General features: G+C 47.9%; 1 long non-coding RNA gene across 1 annotated transcript; it reads left to right on the top strand.

Annotated features, from left to right (window-relative positions):
* The first annotated feature begins 14,467 nt into the window (after nucleotides 1-14,467).
* LOC144736584 (uncharacterized) lies at nucleotides 14,468-17,515 on the top strand. Its single transcript, XR_013588776.1, has 2 exons — nucleotides 14,468-14,554; nucleotides 16,659-17,515. It is a non-coding gene; the product is annotated as an uncharacterized LOC144736584 (long non-coding RNA).
* Nucleotides 17,516-19,428: the final 1,913 nt, after the last annotated feature.

Below are 19,428 nucleotides of genomic sequence, written 5' to 3'. Positions count from 1 at the left end.
GGGACAACGCCGTCAGCGTTCCAATGCCAACCCCCTTTTCGATATATCACGCAGAACGAGAATTCCTGGAGAATTTCAAGCCAACGCGAAAGTTGGCCAGAAGGTTGTTCAACCTTCAAGGAGTACTGAAGGGTCGCGTGATCCGTGCGGACAATTAATTATCTGCCGTAGAGGTAAGGCCTGTACTGTTGTATGAAACAAACCATGGCCAATAGTTCTCTGCGATTTACACAAGAACGCTGTTCTGCGGGGGACAGGATGCGGCAGCAATACGCGACAACTTTTTCTACCCCATTCTTAACCTGGGACAGGACGGCACCTATGTCCATATCGCTAGCGTCTGTGTCAAGAATAAATGGCAGGGACAAATCAGGGTACTCGATTGTGGGCGCGGACAAACGCTTTCTAAGGGCTTAGAATGCAGCCTCTTCCACTCCCCATTGGAATCTCTGGTTCTTGGCTGCCAAGGCGTGCAAGAGCTTGGCAACCGTGGCAAATTGTGGTACAAACCTGCTGGTAGTACGACGCAAACCCGTCAAAGCTGCGCACATCTCCCACGGACTTGCGGGTTGGCCAATCACAAACACAAGTCGTTTTCTCGGGATCTGTGGCTATGCCCTATGTGCTAACAATATGACCCAAATAGCGCTAAGAATTCTGCAGCAAATTACATTTCGCTGGTTTAAATTTCAAATTGGCTGATCACATTCTAACAAAAACATCTTCGCAGCCGACGGAGATGTTCGTCAAAAGTGCGGCTGAACACAATGATATCGTCAAAATAAATGAGATACGAGTCCCACTGCAGGCCAGTCAAAACGAGTTCCATAAGTCGTTGAAAGGTGGCCGGAGCCGAATTAAATCCCATCGGAAGGCAATTAAATTGGAAGAGTCCCTGGGGTGTGCGGAATGTGGTGTTGGGCTTTGACGACTCGTCAAGGGGAAGCTGCCAAAGCCCCGATGACAAATCGAGTGTAGAAAAAAACGTGCACCGGACAAGGCATCCAGAGAGTCGTCCATGCGCGGAAGCGGGTATGCGTCGGCTACGGAAACTTTGTTCAACTTATGGAAGTCAACGTAAAACCGAATACTTCCATCCTTTTCTTAACAAGCACTATGGGCGCTCCAAGGGCTGGTAGATGGAGAAATAATATCGGCGGCCAACATGTCGGTTGACCACCCATTGCACACGTTCCTGTTCTAGTGGACTCAATAAAAACGAGTTCTGAGGAATAGGGCCGGCCTCCCTCGTGGCGATACGATGTTGCAATTAGAAGGTACGGCCAATATCAAATTCACTTTTTCTGAGCACGTCAGAGAATTCACACAGGAGCGATCACAATTCAGCTCGCTGCGCCGAAGACAACTGCAAATTCTCCTGACATAGCACTTCTGCCCACATCCCGTCCACAAATCCAGTCTCTTCCACTGCACCACCCCCCCCCCCCCATGCATCGCCATTATTCTCACAAAATGCGGTCGTAGCGTTAGACAATACTGTACCCGCTTGAACCGTAACCGTACACCGACCCACATTAAGCACTTCTAAGAACGGTGCTATGTCGGGGTGAAAGACCGTCTGTGCACCAACTAGCACCAATCCACGGGTCGCCGTATTCGACGGAGTCAGAAGGATGCCGCCTTCGGGTCAACCTTTCCCAACTGTTTGCGATAGCGTAATGGTACAAGCACCTGTGAGCCCAGCGGGATCTCCACCGAGTCCCTAACAAGGGCTTGGACCGCGACACACGCTGCCGTACTCACATGCGGTGACGCCAAAAAAAACTGTTTGCGACCCGGTGGCATTTCCACACAACCCTGATCAACCAGGATCTTAACAGGCATTTTTCTTAGAAAATCGGTACCAAAAGACAGGGTACTGCCAGCGTTTTAGAGATTAATACGGGCCCGACCACAACGATCTCGCCAATTTCAATGCGGGCATCCATTTGTCCAACGATGCCCATGCTACCACCATTCGCCATGACACAAGCATTTACGAACAGGTCGTACTTGTCGTGCAGACATCAGCAACAATAAAACAATAACATCGGAAATAATGGTGGCCGAGGCTCCTGTGTCCACCAAGACACGAACCTCAACACCCTGAATAGAGCCAGATACCGCTGAGGAACCCGCAGCTGCCGTGACCACCCAACGTGCCAATTTCCTCCACTGCATCCCCAAGCTAATCCACCCATGCCCAACAGGATTTCACTGTCTGGTGTCAATGTGTGTGTCATGCCGAGGGGAGATGACCCCTGAATCCTTAGATGTCTGAGATTGCAAAATGGGTCGGGTGTCTGATGTGTCTCGACTCGCCTGTTGGGGTTGAGATTGAGCCGTCAGAGGAGCAGTGAGTGTCGGAGTCGTGGTCGGTGTCCAAGGACGGTTCTGACATCCTCGCGTGAAGTGCCCCGGCTGGCCACAGTGAAAGCAGGTGAGGGCATCTGCGCCATACAATCTTCCTGCTGACGCGGTCTCCACCTCAACTGACGCCGCACAGCATCTCCTCTCCTCCGATTCAACACTGGGAGCGCAGCAGCGATGTCCTCCGAAGTCGCATCAGGCGGAAGCACCACGACTTTCCATGGTGACCACCCTTTCGGCTCCCTGCCTCAGCTGGGGTCCCCTCGCCACGCCGCCATTTGAGCCCATCGCTGCAGATTCTCGTGGGCCTGAAGACACCTGCGGCCCACCGGGACATCTGTATGTCTTCATCAGACACAGGTAAGACCACACCAATTTATCGCGCCAGTCCCAACATTCTTTCCATGACGAGCGAGTCGAGGGCTTCAGGATCCACTCTTCGGGCAAGCTGCTCTCGCCAGCGCCAACAGCACGCTGCGGTAGGTGAGAGGCGTCTCAGCCCCCCCTCACCTATGCTGAAGAAACTTCCTGCGCATGTCGGAAGGCGGCTCGTACACATCCGCCATCTCAGCATAAGCACCTTGAAGTGTGGCCTTCTTAGCAGCGGGAATAGCTCTGAAGACAGCAAGAGCATTGTCGTCCAAAACAGTCGGCAGAGCAATTAGTGTCTCATCTTCTGTCCAATGTACCGATCGGAAAGCCGCTTCAAATCGCTAAGTGAAGGCGCTCCAATCGCCTCCTGCCGCGACGAATTTTGAAATGAGGTAATCTGCGAGTACATTCCGTTCTTCTGTCCTCGTTCCTAGCGGCGGGTGCCGCATCTTGCGTATCACGCTTGCTTCGTAAAATTGCGGACTCTGTACGCGTCTCCATGCTGCGGGAAATGGTGGCGTCTGCCTGCGCGACCTCCTCACCACGTGTAATGGCAGCTGTCGCACATACGAAAGTTCCCGCCAGGACGTCAACTCCGGACTCCTGGTCGTTCCTTCCCGGCGATGGGAATCAGAGTTTGATTCCCACTCATAGCTAACATCGGTGGCAGTGAATATATGAACCGGTCCTGCACCTCATGTAGGTAGATTGAGCCTTAAATGATTACCTCTTGCAGTTCGTATACATCATCGTTGGAGAGACGATGACAGCCAGGTGCGGTACTTGCCATGAGTAGGTGCTGGGTATGAGCACTTGCACGAACAGAATATTTTATCTTGATTTGAAGGATATTTTATGTCGGTGTACTTTGTTCGAGCATGTAATGAGTACGTATATTGTGTGTGTGTGTGTACTTTGTGTGTAATGTGGGAAGTAGTAGTGCAGTGGTTAGTGTGCTTCACTACAAACCCAGACACCCGAGTTCAATTCCAGATCATGGCCAACATCTGAACCATTCCTGGGCCTTTCCTCGGTCGACTCAGCGTACAATAAGTACTTGGTGTTGTGCAAGCACAGCCACTTGGATGACAAAGGCACCTGGGCCTGATGCTGACCACCCACTCTCGTGCCCCGTGCAGGCCTTCATAGGTCCTCGCTAATAGCAATTGCTCCAACAGTCTTTTATGGCTATACAGGAGAGTAGGGGATCCTTGCCTCTGTAATGTGTGTATATTATGTGTAACATGTATGTGTTTCTGCAGAATCTATCGCATGGAGAAAAGACCCTCGGACACAGCCCAGTGCTAAAATGCACAAATGCGACAAGTGTCAATACAGCACGGATCGCCGTAGACATTTGAAGCAGCACCAGAGAACACACACGGGCGGGAAGCCCTCCAAGTGCAGTGTGTGAGAAGACATTTTCTCATTCACATGCTCTTCAAATTGCTGTACATGTCGGATTATGAAATTTTGATAAAAATAATAAAAATCAAAAAAATTTAAAAAGGCGTAATTTGCACGAAATATGCTAATATATGTAATTATATGCATAAATTATGATAATCACGGAGATAATCGTATTAATTTATGCGAATGCTTGCGATTATGTTAATGTGTGCAGTTATGATAATTAGGCTTAGCTTCGTTATCCAGAGTTGTATCAATCGGGATAAAACGATTATCGTTGATTAAACATTTACGGATTATCTTAGTGTGTTTATGTTATGTTAGGTCTCCAAATTCATATCTCATCGCAGGATACAGTTCTTATGAATAAGACAGTTTTGCATGGACTTAGAAAGAAACACTCGAGATACTTCTGTGTTAACAATTTGTATTCTAAACTAACATATTACACTCTAATATGCAAAGGCAAGAGTATACATCAATAGATTCATTGGCGAGATTATGCAATTAACGAAACTGAAGGGCTAACACTCTTCTAACAACCATAATTTCTACTTTCGCGCCAGACATCTCAGTAGTTCCCCCATGTATCGAGCACAACCGGCGACTGGCAGAGTTTTAAAACAGGCATGCAACGATATTCATATGACGGGCAATAAAAACACTTATTGTACCCCGAAGGCGAAGCATACGTCAATCGATTCGTCGGCAAGATTATATTTGTTAACGAAATGTTTGAGACAATGGTGGTTGAGGGCGTGTGTTTGTGTGAGGGCGTATCTGGCTCTGCTTTAATTAATTCTTCGGCGAGACTCTATGACAAAGAAACAGGTTTGACACGATATTCTCTCTCTGTAAACGTGTCGATTCGCAATGAGGATTTTGAGAGTTTTAGTTAGCATCGATGAAACTATTGGTCATTTATGCGATAAGAGAAACGAAAATAAAAAGGCAAGAAAAAAACTTCACACTCTTATAACCGACGGATTCTTAATTACTCAGAGGGCCACGATTCCTCGTGGCCAGCTGGTGTTCCAACTTTATAATTAGTCTTCTGATGATTGTCTAGGGTGGGTCCCATTGTGAAAAAGGTGGATTGTCTCTTGGATAAATTCTTGCATGCCCCGCGGGAAGTAGATGTGTGCGTGTGTGTGCATGTGCTTCCTTGAGGTTGTGAGTGGGGGAGGTGATACGACCGACTCGGAGATTTTCCTCTCGCCCGTACGGGTTGGAGCCGCGACTTTCTCCGCTGAGAGATGAGCGGCGTTGGCCCGCTGCGGTTTGTGGAGAGGCTTGCCTGCTGGGTGGTGCCCGGCGGCGCTTGGCGGTGCTTGGCGGCCCTCGGCGCAGGCACCTGTATTCTGTGACTCTGACGGCGTGGTGGCGCGCGCGTTCTCTGCAGCTCTGACGGCACGGCGGCGCTCGTTCGGCAGGCTCTGACACTCTCTCTCTCCACTGCTGGATGACGAGTCGGTTCTCGTTGGTGCTGGTCGATCTGTGTGTGCGTATTGAACACGGCGCATGCGCTGGCACTGTCCTCTTCCTCACGGCCGTTCGATCAGGCTTTCTCCACTGCTTCGTGCTCTCTGCTTTGCTCGCTTGGTCGACGTTTGGCGATTTCCGCCCTTTCTCCAGGTTGCTTACTGGTTGTCGCTCTGGCGATGAACGATCCTTCGTTCATTGCTGGGTGGACGTTGGGTGTCTTTGTTGGCTCGAGAGTGATAGCTGGAATCTCCGTCAGTTTCACTCGCAGCTCGGCGGCTTAGGGTAGCGATTCTTCTTAGGTGGTGCAGACCTCAGCTTGTCAATGCACGTCGCTACCCCGCGAACATCGTCATTCTGGATGACGAGAGAGCTCCTTCGTAGGCGGTGGCGAGACGAGGTGGGGGCTGTGCCCCGGTGGTACCCCCGGTGGGATACCGTTGAAGGGATTTTGCCTCGGCTTATATCGGGAAAATCCACTCGGTTTTTTTTCCGAGTTGTTCAAAGGCCGGAACCATATAACTTTTTTTGTTTGTGTGTGTGGACACATCTGCGTCCGTGTGTGTCGTGTGTGTGTCGTGTGTGTGTGTGTGTGTCCGTGTGTGTGTCTGTATGTGCGATTTATTGGAGGAATAAGGTTCTTCAAAGACACAGCTGTCCGTAATAATTCTGGAAGGAGGGGGGGGGGTTCCTCGCGAAACGGCGTTACATATGAGTCATCAAACTAAACCAGACTGACGATTCGCGTTCGCACCGAGATTGCATCATCATACTGGGTTTTTGGGTTTAGATTATGAATACTATTGGTCGCGAAAGCCTACGCGTTCAGCGAGTTCCATAATCCCTTCCCTCGCTCTGGGCGTTTATCCTTTGTTTCACACAGCTTTAAGTTGTTCGTTTGGTTTGGAAGTTAAAATGAGACTCACTTTGCTTAGTATTATTGTGATTTGATTGTAAGTGATTCAACGTATGTTGTAGCCGTGTTCACGGTATTTCCATCGTGGTTTGATTTCTTTATGGGGAGATGCTATTTGCTCGTGTGCGCAAATCTTGCTATCCGTGCTGCGGGGAGACAAAGACGGCTGTGCCCCATCGTTGGAGCACACTGCGCGTGTTTTATTTTTTTATAGAGGCATCTGTTGATTTCCTTTCTCGAGCCGTTGCCCGCTCGCCATGAACTTTCATGAGGGCCATTTCCCGGCTTTGTTTGTGCCTGCTCTGTGGCCTTTTGAAGCGAGGTGTGGTGCATCTGTTGTGGAAGTGGGGGAACGGGTTTTCGCTCGTCTTTGTTTGCTACCAAGTTGCCACCGGTGGCTGTTAAAAAGAAATATAGTATTGGCAGAATTATTCTTAAATATAATTTAAAAAAGGGGTATAGATACAACAATATCCATCAGAGAACACACACGGGTGAGAAGCCCTTCAAGTGCACTGTGTGTGGGAAGGGGTTTGCACGGTTAGAAGCCCGAAAGAAGCATGAGAAGACCCACATGGAGACGGATGTGGAATCGAGAAGTAAAAGTCAAAGTGCTGCACTGATCCCATCTCGCATGAAACAAGAACTAGAAGACAACCCCAGCTTGGCAACATCACCAGCAGTGAAGGTGGAATGTGAAGATTTGACTCCAGAACCCGGCCTCCAGGTGGATAAAGACAACGTGAAGCAGGAGAAGCAGGAGAAGCAGGAGGATTTTGAGGGAGAGCGAGGTGACTCCCATAGAGTTTGTGGATGTGGAGGTGTGGGTGGAGTTTTTGGGGGAACGGTCCTGGAGCGGTTAGCGTGCTGCGCAACACACACACACACTTACAGAGTGTACACAGTGGAGGTGAAAAAAATTTGTGAAACTGAAAGTGCTGCAATGAGCCTATCTCTTGTGAAACAAGAACCAGTAGAAATTACATCTTGGCAACATGGCCAGGAGTGACGGTGGAATTTGAAGATCAAGATTCGACTCCAGGAACCGACCTACAAGTGGATGGAGGCAGCGTGAAGCAGGAGAATTCTGATATCCAGGAGTTTGTGGAGGTGTGCGTGAACTTTTTGGACATAGCTGAGGAGGAGCCGGTACAACGGTGCATCCTTTTGGGACATGATTTAGAGGGTTTCGGTCTTTTCCCGAAACCCTAGCTAGCATGGCTGTGGTTTATATAGTGGGGCCCCTGTTTCACGCGACGCCCCAAATGACCATGTGTAGAATATAACAAAGACCACTGCCCGTATATTCCAGATTTATAGTGTTTACTTAGAATTAACATTTTATAAGTTATAAATTGTCAAATGGTAACAGGCCTGCTATTTCTCCGGAGGAGTGCACACATCACGAGCAATTATACCAACCCAATTGGTCTTCGCAACAGCACAACAACCCGACGACCACGGCTTCACAGATTTCCTCCACCACGAGCAATCCCCAAAGGCACGCACAAAGTATCACCCGGCTCTGGAACAGACCAAACAAAACGTTCCAAGTACCACCTCAAAGGATCACCTCCCTTCCTCCCCACATGTCCCAGCTGTCGACACCCCGCAGTCCTCACTAAGCGTTCCCTTCACGGCAGCAGCAGGTGGTTCCCCGTGATTCCCCACCCCTGGCTCCAAAAACAATTGTAGCGGAGACGACCCACTGGTGAATGGACCAACCATCCACTGCAAAACCCCAGTCAATCGCGCCCACCGGCCAGCAAGTGGTTATCACCCCCAGGCTGGACTCCAAGGCGATGGTTGTGGAGACGACCCACTGATGAATGAAAGATGGCATCGACTCAGGGGAATCCTTGGAAGCCATTGACTACCTCTTCCCAAAATTTCCCCCAGCAGGCATTGAGGGATGACTGTTTCACCTCATCAACGAACTCCTTAATGTTTATGAAGCAGTTTGCAATATTGTCATTCTTCCAACATTGTGTCACCGTCAGTTGACTCGCTTTCCATGGCGTCGAGGATACCTGCAAAAGCGCGCTGCACATAATAGCTATTACAGCACTACGCTTTGACTGCTGCACAACACTAAATTTACAAATCGAATTGTCAAATGTGGCTGTATCCTGCACTAATCTCCCACTTCAGAATATATGTTGAAGGAAGACGTATAATGGAGGAAACAAGGTTGTTCCAAAACATTGGTCAAGGCCTATGATACCATTAATAGGCCAGAGCTCTGGGTTGTTCTGTGCTTTGGAGTCCTTAAGACTTTTTAACACGTAGGCTGTCGCGCCAATATCCATAATATAGGCTTTTTGGATTAGATAGCGTAAATATGTCGTTAAACCCACCACCACCCGACACAATCAGCAAGGCCTGTCACGTAGACAGAACACGCCAATTCGTCACTAGTACAGCACAACGGTGTTAGAGAGCCAAGCCACATTTGCAATCTGAGTATTACGCTTCGCCAGGAGGACTTCTCCACAAATCTGGCTGTTGCCTGATGAAGCTAGTTGTAATTATTGCAGCTTATATTACTCGACCAGAATAAGCTGCAACGCCTCCAAAATCACACTGCCCGAGTTGTCTACGGCCCCTGCAACCCTCACCCTGTTCATCCTTCGTGCCCTTCATTAACTGCCCATTTATAGCAAAATTACCTTCAATATCGCTTGCCTCTGCAAACCCCACCATAACACACAGCTACCCACTATTCCTCTGCTGATGCCTTACACTTAAATAAATCGTAAACAACTTCGCAGTGCGTCGCAGAACCTCCTTGAAACTCCCAGGACAAGGACTGTAATTTCTTCTCGTCGTTTCTCCATCACTGCCCGTCATTTAGAATGTCATCTTTCCACATCCGTAACGATACATTATTTGCATCGTTCATAAAACATCTAAAGATACATATCTTCAGCTGGACATTTAACTCACTGGCCCATGCGACGTGATCTGACATTAAGCTCCGCGCCTAAAAATTGCATCTGTGGTCCGCAACATTGCCACACTAACAAACTCACAGACTAACACACTCAATCACTCACTCACAATCTGCAGAGCCAAGGTGAACATACACACAAAATATACAACGGATATTGCCAGGGTCCGGAATCCAACCCACAAACTCTTGCATACCAGGCAAAAAAAAACGTAACATCTCACCACCCCGGCTCAATCACGGTTTCCATTCCTGAATCGGGTGCCGTTCTGCATGGAGGTTGTATGATCTCCGCCTGTTCTACAGAGTGGACGTTGTATGACCTCCCCCCTGTTCTACAGTGTGAGTGGAGTTTGTATGTTCTGCTGTTCCGCAGAGAGCAGTTTGTATGATCTCCCCTTGTTCTATAGTGAGTGCTGTTTGTATGATCTGTGTTCTGCAGTGATTAAGTGGAGTTTGTTTGATCTCCCCGTTCTCCATGGGTTTCCTTCACATTATCTGCTTTTCTCCCATAATAAGTAAAAAAAACCCATCCACATGTAACTCTGCGGCATTGTGATTCGCAGTGGACGCTCTGTGACCTCCTCTATATCATGACGGGGCAAAGGTCTTTGTACGTGAGAAGACATTTTCACTATAGGGCCATTATCATTGACAAAGTGACTGTCCACGTAGATCTGCTCTTTGTCCGACCTCTTGTTTATGTCCGTTGCACAATCCTAAAAATCTGCGACTAGCATATGATTGTCTATGAAGTATCTGTGTGGAGAGTCCAAGGGTCTGGTCTGAGTCCATGGGTCTCTGTGTGAGTCTGTTAATTAATGATTCCTCGCAATTTGCAAGCAACTTCGGATCAAATGCATTTATTTTAGTGTTTTTATTGTGTTTATCCATACACAATGGCACTGACGACAGGAACTCCAACACCTTCACGATGAGCAGCAACAGATAGCAAAAGATGACATGTCTTCAGAGGAGGGAAGGGATCCTGCCCCAAGTTCACTGATGAAGGAAATGATGGCAAAATGGGCTGAGTTACACAATTTTGTAGAAAATATCATCCAGATAAGGCAGTAGTCAGCAGAGCAGGCGATTTTCATAATGATAATGCATTGAGTCATTTCAGAAACATCTTAAAACGGAGGCAGAAACAATCCTGTCTTGATCAGTTTTTAGTAAAAAGGCCCTCAAGTGAATCACAGTTCGTGCTAGAAAAAAGGCAAAGAAAAGAACCCCAGAAGGGCAGTTACCCGTTTTATGGAGGGGGGCTCCCCTTCCAAGCAACACTAACACCTCCTCCTCCCCTCCTCACCACCTTCCACTCAAGCCATCCGCTCTCCTTACTACAGGTAAAGTGAAATTCAATGTTCATTTATTATATTAATTATAACTGTTTTTTGTATGCTTTTATGTACTGTACTGAATTTTAATATTGTAAACTTTGTGTAAAAATGGCCCATAATAGGAGCATCCTTGGGTGGGGAACTGATTAATGCTATTTCCATTCATTCTTATGGGGAAAATTGATTCGGTGTTCGAGCAAATCGGTGTTCGAATACGGTTTTGGAACGAATAAAGTTCGATCGACGAGGTACCACTGTATAACACTGGTCTAGGGCCAAAATGCTTCCAAAATAAATAGTCCAACTTTACTAATTCTGGGCCAGTGAGAATGAAAATGATGCTTAAACTTGTTGATTGGCTCCAGTTTTTAAGATATGCTACTGGGTCAGTATATACAACCCTTGACTTGGGAATGGTGGAGGATAAGTGAGTTATTAAGGGAAGGGACCTACATTTAAGCCAGAAATGACTAAAATACATCTTTGACTGGATCTATGAATAAATATATGACTGGGTTTGGACAGTACTGGCTTTTGATTTAAAGCTTTCGTGACTGCAGGGATTCATATTCTTGGTTCTTTCGGTAAAGTCACGTCGAAGGGAAATAATAAAATAATATAAATATAAAATATACTGGCTTTTTGAGCAAAACGATGAATGATGCAATCTGAACCTGGTATTACGTCATACATATCACGGATGACGCAATACTATACGAAAGACTTGGTTGCAACATGTCACTAAAAGATACATTTTTTGCACTCCCACCGAACTGCGGAGTAGTGAGCGACGAGCATGGCGATCGGTTTCACCAGGACATTGCAACAATAGAGAAACGCTATCAGGGACAATGGAGGCCATCGATGCTTGCAGACTATTGCTGGACAGTGACACGAGATGCTCCATTTAATGAATACAAGAGACAAGCCAAGAAGCGCTGAGTAGACACTGAATAAGAACTAAACTATGTACTTATATAAACACAAGTGTTTTGCCTTGTTTCATAATAAATGTTATTTATAAAACCCTTTTGCTGCTTTTTTAAGTGTTACATGAACAGGACAGGTGACATGTTATACTGGTAGGAACGAAGTGGACCAGACCACCAATAGATTAATGTGTCCGTCCGTCCGTCCGTCCGCGTTTGTCCATCCGTCCGTCCGCGTCCGTCCGTCCGTCCGTGTATCAACATCGCCCCCTACTGCAAACACTTGGCATGACCCTGTCCGACAAGATGGCCGCCCGCTCCCCCTGCGATCTGTGAATTAAACAAGATGGCCGTCGCTTCCGGCACATCACGGCAAAACTTTAAACTTCGCTTCAAAATTACTTTACTGAAACGCAGCACGTTTATTTAAAAAATTACTTTACTGAAACGCAGCACGTTTTTTAACACAGAAACAAGAAACATTTATTAACACAGAGACGAGATACATTTAATCGCCTTATTTGTGCACGAAAAGCATGGCGCGAGGCCTAGTGCGGCAGGCTTCACGAGGCCTAGTGCGGCAGGCTTATTAACACAGAGATGAAACGCAGCACGTTTATTTAAAGAAAAAATACTTTACTGAAACGCAGCACGTTTTTTTTAACACAGAGACAAGAAACATTCATTAACACAGAGACGAGATACATTTAATCGCCTTATTTGTGCACGAAAAGCACGGCGCGAGGCCTAGTGCGGCAGGCTTCGCGAGGCCTAGTGCGGCAGGCTTCGCGAGGCTTAGTGCAGAAGGTGGTGGTGGGGGGTGGTGGTGGTGGGGGGTGGTGGTGGTGGGGGGTGGTGGGAGTGGTGGTGTTGAGGGTGGTGTTGGGGGGTCTTTAAATCTCACAGCGTTTCTTGTCAAAAAAACACTTTTAATTAACGTTACACTAGAATACAGTAATTTTTTCTTTAACTCCTCTATACCCGGTCGATATCCCTGTACCGGTACTAAGTATTATTCCTACCAGCCCACCCCGCAGGGTCCTGTTACTGGTAGGAACGAAGTGGACCAGACCACCAATAGATTAATGTGTCCATCCGTCCGTCCTTCCGTCCGTGTATCAACATCGCCCCCTACTGCAAACACTTGGCATGACCCTGTCCGACAATATGGCCGCCCGCTCTCCCTGCGATGTGAATTAAACAAGATGGCCGTCGCTTCCGGCGCATCACGGCAAAACTTTAAACTTCGCTTCAAAATTACTTTACTGAAACGCAGCACGTTTTTGAAAAAAATTACTTTACTGAAACGCAGCACGTTTTTTTAACACAGAGACAAAAAACATTTATTAACACAGAGACGAGATACATTTAATCGCTTTATTTGCGCACGAAAAGCACGGTGCGAGGCCTAGTGCGGCAGGCTTCGCGAGGCCTAGTGCGGCAGGCTTATTAACACAGAGATGAAACGCAGCACGCTTATTTAAAAAAAATTTACTTTACTGAAACGCAGCACGTTTTTTTTAACACATAGACAAGAAACATTTATTAACACAGACGAGATACATTTCATCGCCTTATTTGTGCACGAAAAGCACGGCGCGAGGCCTAGTGCGGCAGGCTTATTAACACAGAGATGAAACGAAGCACGTTTATTTTAAAAAAAATACTTTACTGAAACGCAGCACGTTTTTTAACACAGAGACATAAAACATTTATTAACACAGAGACGAGATACATTTAATCGCCTTATTTGTGCACGAAAAGCACGGCGCGAGGCCTAGTGCGGCAGGCTTCGCGAGGCCTAGTGCGGCAGGCTTCGCGAGGCCTAGTGCAGAAGGTGGTGGTGGGGGGTGGTGGGGTTGGGTGGTGGTGGTGGGGGGTGGTGGGGGGTCTTTAAATCTCACAGCGTTTCTTGTCAAAACAAACACTTTTAATTAACGTTACACTAGAATACAGTAATTTTTTCTTTAACTCCTCTATACCCGGTCGATATCCCTGTACCGGTACTAAGTATTATTCCTACCAGCCCACCCCGCAGGGTCCTGTTCATGTAAACTGTAAAGCAACCATAAACACATGAAAAGACCGAGGTTTACCATGTGAGTTAAACTATCTACACAATATACATAGACGTAAAATGTAACTTTAATATATTGTGAACAGTAGCCAATCAGTTGTTTTAATTGTCATATTTGAATTCAGCACAATACTCAATATTAAACAACGCATCTCATCTCTGAGGAAGACGTCTAAAACATTATGGACCAGTGTAATCAGGCGAGAGCAGGAGGCAAGCCTCGCGTAGCTAGGCCCCAAGTTGAAATGTTCCAACCTGAACATCGATTTCATACTTGCTGCTACTCAATTGCTATCCCTGCGAGAGAGATAAGAAGCGAGGCTGTATCTAGGCAGACGACAACAACAACAACCATCTCCATCACCACCACGATGTGAACATTATCGGGTCACACGGCAACAGCCGAGCTCCATAGAGACTTCTCGATTTCACTTCCTGGTTCTCGGGTTGCGTGACGTCATCAGCGCGAGCCGCGCTCAGTGGAGGATGAGGGGGGGGGTGAGGGGGGGTGAGGGGAAGGGCGAGGAAGCGGGGCGAGGAGGCGGAGCGAGGGGCGGGGCGAGGAGAGCTTCCCCCACTACGACGTCACCCGGGAACTCCCCCCTCCCCCACGCGCCTCCGTGTGACGTCACGAGATCCCGGAACCAGGAAGTGGAGCAGGGAGTCGACTCGTGGCTGTGTTCGCCGCTTAATTTGATCCGCGAGGTAAAAGTTCGCATTGTTGTTGTTACGTTAATTTACCCAGGAAAGCCTCGCTTATTCTTTCTTGTGTCTGAATAGCAATTTAGTAACTGTGAATCGATGTCCAGGTTGTAGTATTAAAGCATCACAATGTGGGGCCGACCCCATGCAGGGCTCGCCTGCTAAGGGCCATCCATTTAGTACGTATATGGGGGAGGGGTGTTAACCCAAATGCGTTTGCTTGCGTATGGGGGGGGGGTCTAATCACAACGTACGCATAGGAAACGGAGGGGGGGAGGGTGAAGCCTCAATAATTTGTCGACATTGGCCTTCAAATGAGACAGTTCAGTTTCTTCAGCTGTCAGACAAGTACTGCCGGGAGAGGTGGGACTGTGGGAGAGGTGTCACTCGTGTGCCACCGTGCCCCTGACTGCAGCTATCACGCAGCTCAGCAGTGAGTCCTGACATAGTCTGGCGGCCTGCCCCATCCTCCAATCTGGCCTCACCGCAGACTGCCGCTGGCTCAAGGTGTTAGCTGCCGCGGTGCTCTCTCTGTTCGTGCTGCTGCTGCCCGGACCTGAGTACTGACACTGCTCTATACATCGAGCGACTGTTACAGATGTTCAGTCGACGCACGTGTTTTTGAATAACCAGTCAGGATGGATAACACGGTCAAGTATAACTGTAAAAAGCTGTGTGAAGCTCGGTCGCAAGCTAGTAAACAAGAACACGTTAATATTATTATTAATCCTTGATCGTTTATGCATGGATTAAATATAGGCCGTTCTATAGGATTCGGGGGGTGCGTCAAGCGTACGTACGCAGTTGGGGGGGGGGGTGTAAAAAGTACGCGTGCGTACAGGGAGGGGGGGAGGGATCAAGTTGACATATTTTTGCGTACCTACTAAATGGATGGCCCCTAGCTTGCCCGCTGATTGGCTTTGCTTGTAATTTGTCTCGGCCTGGCTTACTGCTTTACCTCACCGAGCAGTTTCTCGCCGAATCTCAAGACTTTTTTCCCAAGAGGTTCCTGCCAAGTTTGCCCCAGTAGGGGGATGTTTTACCGAATGTCGGTAATCCCAATTGAGTAATGTCCCGGTTATTATTTCAGCAGTGGGAACTTTTGGGCAAAACCAGCTACGTTGTTTGTAGGGTTAGCTTCAAGAAGACACCAGAAAACCTGGAAGAATCCCACGCAACACAGGGAAAGAACATACAAACTCCACTGTCTCACACAGGATAGAGACAAAGATGCACCCTATAGCTTTAACATACTGTTGGGGCAAGTGCTGCTAGCGACCACCTATGAAGGTTGGCATGATACACCAGGAGGTGGGTGGCCAGAACCACGCCCGATCGCCGTTGTCTCTGGCCGTCTCGACTGTATGTGTATCATTTTGTCACGAGCATGTGAGAGGCGAATGTGGGGAGCGGTGGCTCAGTGTTAAACGCATTTTGCGACCAACTCCGTGGACAGAGTTTTATTCCCACTCATAGCCAACATCGCTGGCAGTGAATATATGAACCGGTCCTGCACCTCACGTAGGTAGATTGAGCCTTAAATGATTACCTCTTGCAGTTCGTATACATCATCGTTGGAGAGACGATGACAGCCGGGTGTGGTACTGGCCACGCTACATCCCTTCTTGCCATGCCAGCATGAGTAGGTGCTGGCTATGATCACCTGCACGAACAGGATATTTTATATTGATTTGAAGGATATTTTATGTCGGTGTACTTTGTTCGAGCATGTAATGAGTACGTATATTGTGTGTGAGTGTACTCTGTGTGTAATGTGGGGAGCAGTAGTGCAGTGGTTAGTGTGCTTCACTACAAACCCAGACACCCGAGTTCAATTCCAGATCACGGCCAACATCTGAACCATTCCTGGGCCTTTCCTCGGTCGACTCAACGTACAATAAGTACTTGGTGTTGTGCAAGCACAGCCACTTACATGACAAAGGGCACCCGGGCGTGATGCTGACCACCCACTCTCTCGTGCCCCGTGCAGGACTTCATAGGTCCTCGCTAATAGCAATTGCTCCAACAGTATTTTATGGCTATACAGGGGAGTAGAGGATCCTTGTCTCTGTAATATGTGTATATTATGTGTAACGTGTATCTGCAGAATCGATCGCATGGAGAAAAGACCCTCGACACAGCCCAGTGCTAAAAGGCACCAATGCGACAAGTGTCAATACAGCACGGATCGCCGTGGACATTTGAAGCAGCACCAGAGAACACACACGGGCGAGAAGCCCTTCAAGTGCACTCTGTGTGGGAAGACGTTTGCAGAGTCAGGAACTCTTAAGAAACATTATAGAACACACACGGGTGAGAAGCCCTTCAAGTGCAGTGTGTGTGAGAAGGCATTTTCTCGTTCACATGCTCTTCATATCCATCGGAGAACACACACGGGTGAGAAGCCCTTCAAGTGCACTGTGTGCAAGAAGGCATATGCTAATTCAAGAAATCTTCCTTTTCATCAGAGAACACACACAGGTGAGAAGCCCTTCAAGTGCACTGTGTGTGGGAAGGGGTTTGCACGGTTAGAAGCCCGAAAGAAGCATGAGAAGACCCACATGGAGACGGAGGTGGAATCGAGAAGTACAAGTCAAAGTGCTGCAGTGATCCCATCTCGCGTGAAACAAGAACTAGAAGACAACCCCAGCTTGGCAACATCACCAGTAGTGAAGGTGGAATGTGAAGATGAATATTTTACTCCAGAACCCGGCCTCCAGGTGGATAAAGACAGCGTGAAGCAGGAGAAGCAGGAGGATTTTGAGGGAGAGCGAGGCGACTCCCAGGAGTTTGTGGATGTGGAGGTGTGGGTGGAGTTTTTGGGGGAGCGGTCCTGGAGCGGTTAGCGTGCTGCGCAACACACACACTTACAGAGTGTACACAGTGGAGAAGGTGAAATACATTTTTTTGAAATTGAAAGTGCTGCAATGAGCCCATCTCTTATGAAACAAGAACCAGTAAAAATTATGTCTTGGCAACATGGCCAGGAGTGACGGTGAAATTTTAAGATCAAAATTCGACTCCAGGAACCGACCTACAAGTCGATGGAGGCAGCGTGAAGCAGGATAATTCTGATCCCCAGGAGTTTGTGGAGGTGTGCGTGAACTTTTCGAACATAGCTGAGGAGGGGCCAGTACAACGGTGCATCTTTTTGGGACATGCTTTAGAGGGTTTCGGTCTATACCCGAAACCCTAGCTAGCATCGCTGTGGTTTAGATTATAGTGGGGCCCCTGTTTCACGCGACGCCCCAAATGCCCGTGTGCGGAATATAACAAAGACCACTGCGGCCGTATATTCCAGATTTATAGTGTTTACTTAGAATTAACATTTTATAAGTTATAAATTGTCAAATGGTAACAGGCCTGCAACTTCTCCGGAGGAGTGCACACATCACGAGCAATTATACCAACCCAAATGGTCTTCGCAGCAGCACAACAACCCGCTGACCACGGCTTCACAGATTTCCTCCACCACAAGCAATCCCCAAAGGCACGCACAATGTATCACCCGTCTCTGGAATGGACCAAACAAACCGTTCCAAGTACCACCTCAGAGGATCACCTCCCTTCCTCCCCACATATGTCCCAGCTGTCGACGCCCCGCGGTCCTCACTAAGCGTTCCCTTCACGGCAGCAGCAGGTGGTTCCCCGTGATTCCCCACCCCTGGCCCCAAAAACAATTGTAGCAGAGGACGACCCACTAGTAAATTGACCAACCGTCCACCGCAGAACCCCAGTCGATCGCGCCCACCAGCCAGCAAGTGGTTATCACCCCCAGGCTGGACTCCAAGGCGATGGTTGCGGTGCTGACTCACCAGCACGGCTGGGGAGGAGGAGTTTCCCCGTGGTCGGCACAGTCTCACGTCTCCAGCACGGCAGCCGCATCGAGCAGGATGAGCGGAATGGAATCCCCACCCCTACAGTCTCCGCAGCGTACCCTTTATTGAGTCGCACCCTTGTTTTTTTTTTCCATATTGATTAGCACGGCATGCCCATGAGTCCAAACCCTCGTGCTCCCGAGCTGATCTAATCCCCCGCACACCTGCAACCCAGAGGTGTGGACTCGAGTCATGTGACTTGGACTCGAGTCAGACTCGAGTCATGAATTTGATGACTTGCGACTCGACTTGGACTTGCATAACAATGACTTTGTCCCACCTATGAGATGTGGACTCGAGTCATGTGACTTGGACTCGAGTCAGACTCGAGTCATGAATTTGATGACTTGCGACTCGACTTGGACTTGCATAACAATGACTTTGTCCCACCTATGAGATGTGGACTCGAGTCATGTGACTTGGACTCGAGTCAGACTCGAGTCATGAATTTGATGACTTGCGACTCGACTTGGACTTGCATAACAATGACTTTGTCCCACCTCTGCTGCAACCACTTTCGCACAAAGCCACCCCCGCGCGTCCCTCGCTCAATCAAAAGACACCCTGCCCCCAAAGCTATCACTCTAACTGCCACAGCCAGCATGTGTGAAATTGCGTCCAGAGAAGATGTGTAACCGAGAGTTTGAGACCGATGTTCCATAGCATTCACATACAGGTGTAGATGTCATCCAATTGGAGATGAGCTTTCTGTACTTATGATGTAATTAATTGCAGAAGAAAATTAGTCGATATGGAATGCATTATTTAGGGGCATATTTTGATATGTATGAAATGATTACATATACATTTTAACTGTTGGACATTGCTATTAAAATGACTGCCAGGTGTGGCCGTGATGTTTTTGTAATTGCTTTTTAAATGCACTTTAATACAAAAAAGTTAAGCAATTTCATATTAATATAAAAAATATTTAATGTCAGGGCTACCTGCTGCACTTGTTTTAGTTTGAATCCATTTGAGTTTCATTTTAATGGTCTT

This window comes from Lampetra planeri, chromosome 61 (assembly GCF_965212315.1).
Source record: "Lampetra planeri chromosome 61, kcLamPlan1.2.h2, whole genome shotgun sequence".
In the NCBI taxonomy this organism is placed as follows: domain Eukaryota; kingdom Metazoa; phylum Chordata; class Hyperoartia; order Petromyzontiformes; family Petromyzontidae; genus Lampetra; species Lampetra planeri.
This window is presented reverse-complemented; position numbering and strand designations above follow the sequence as displayed.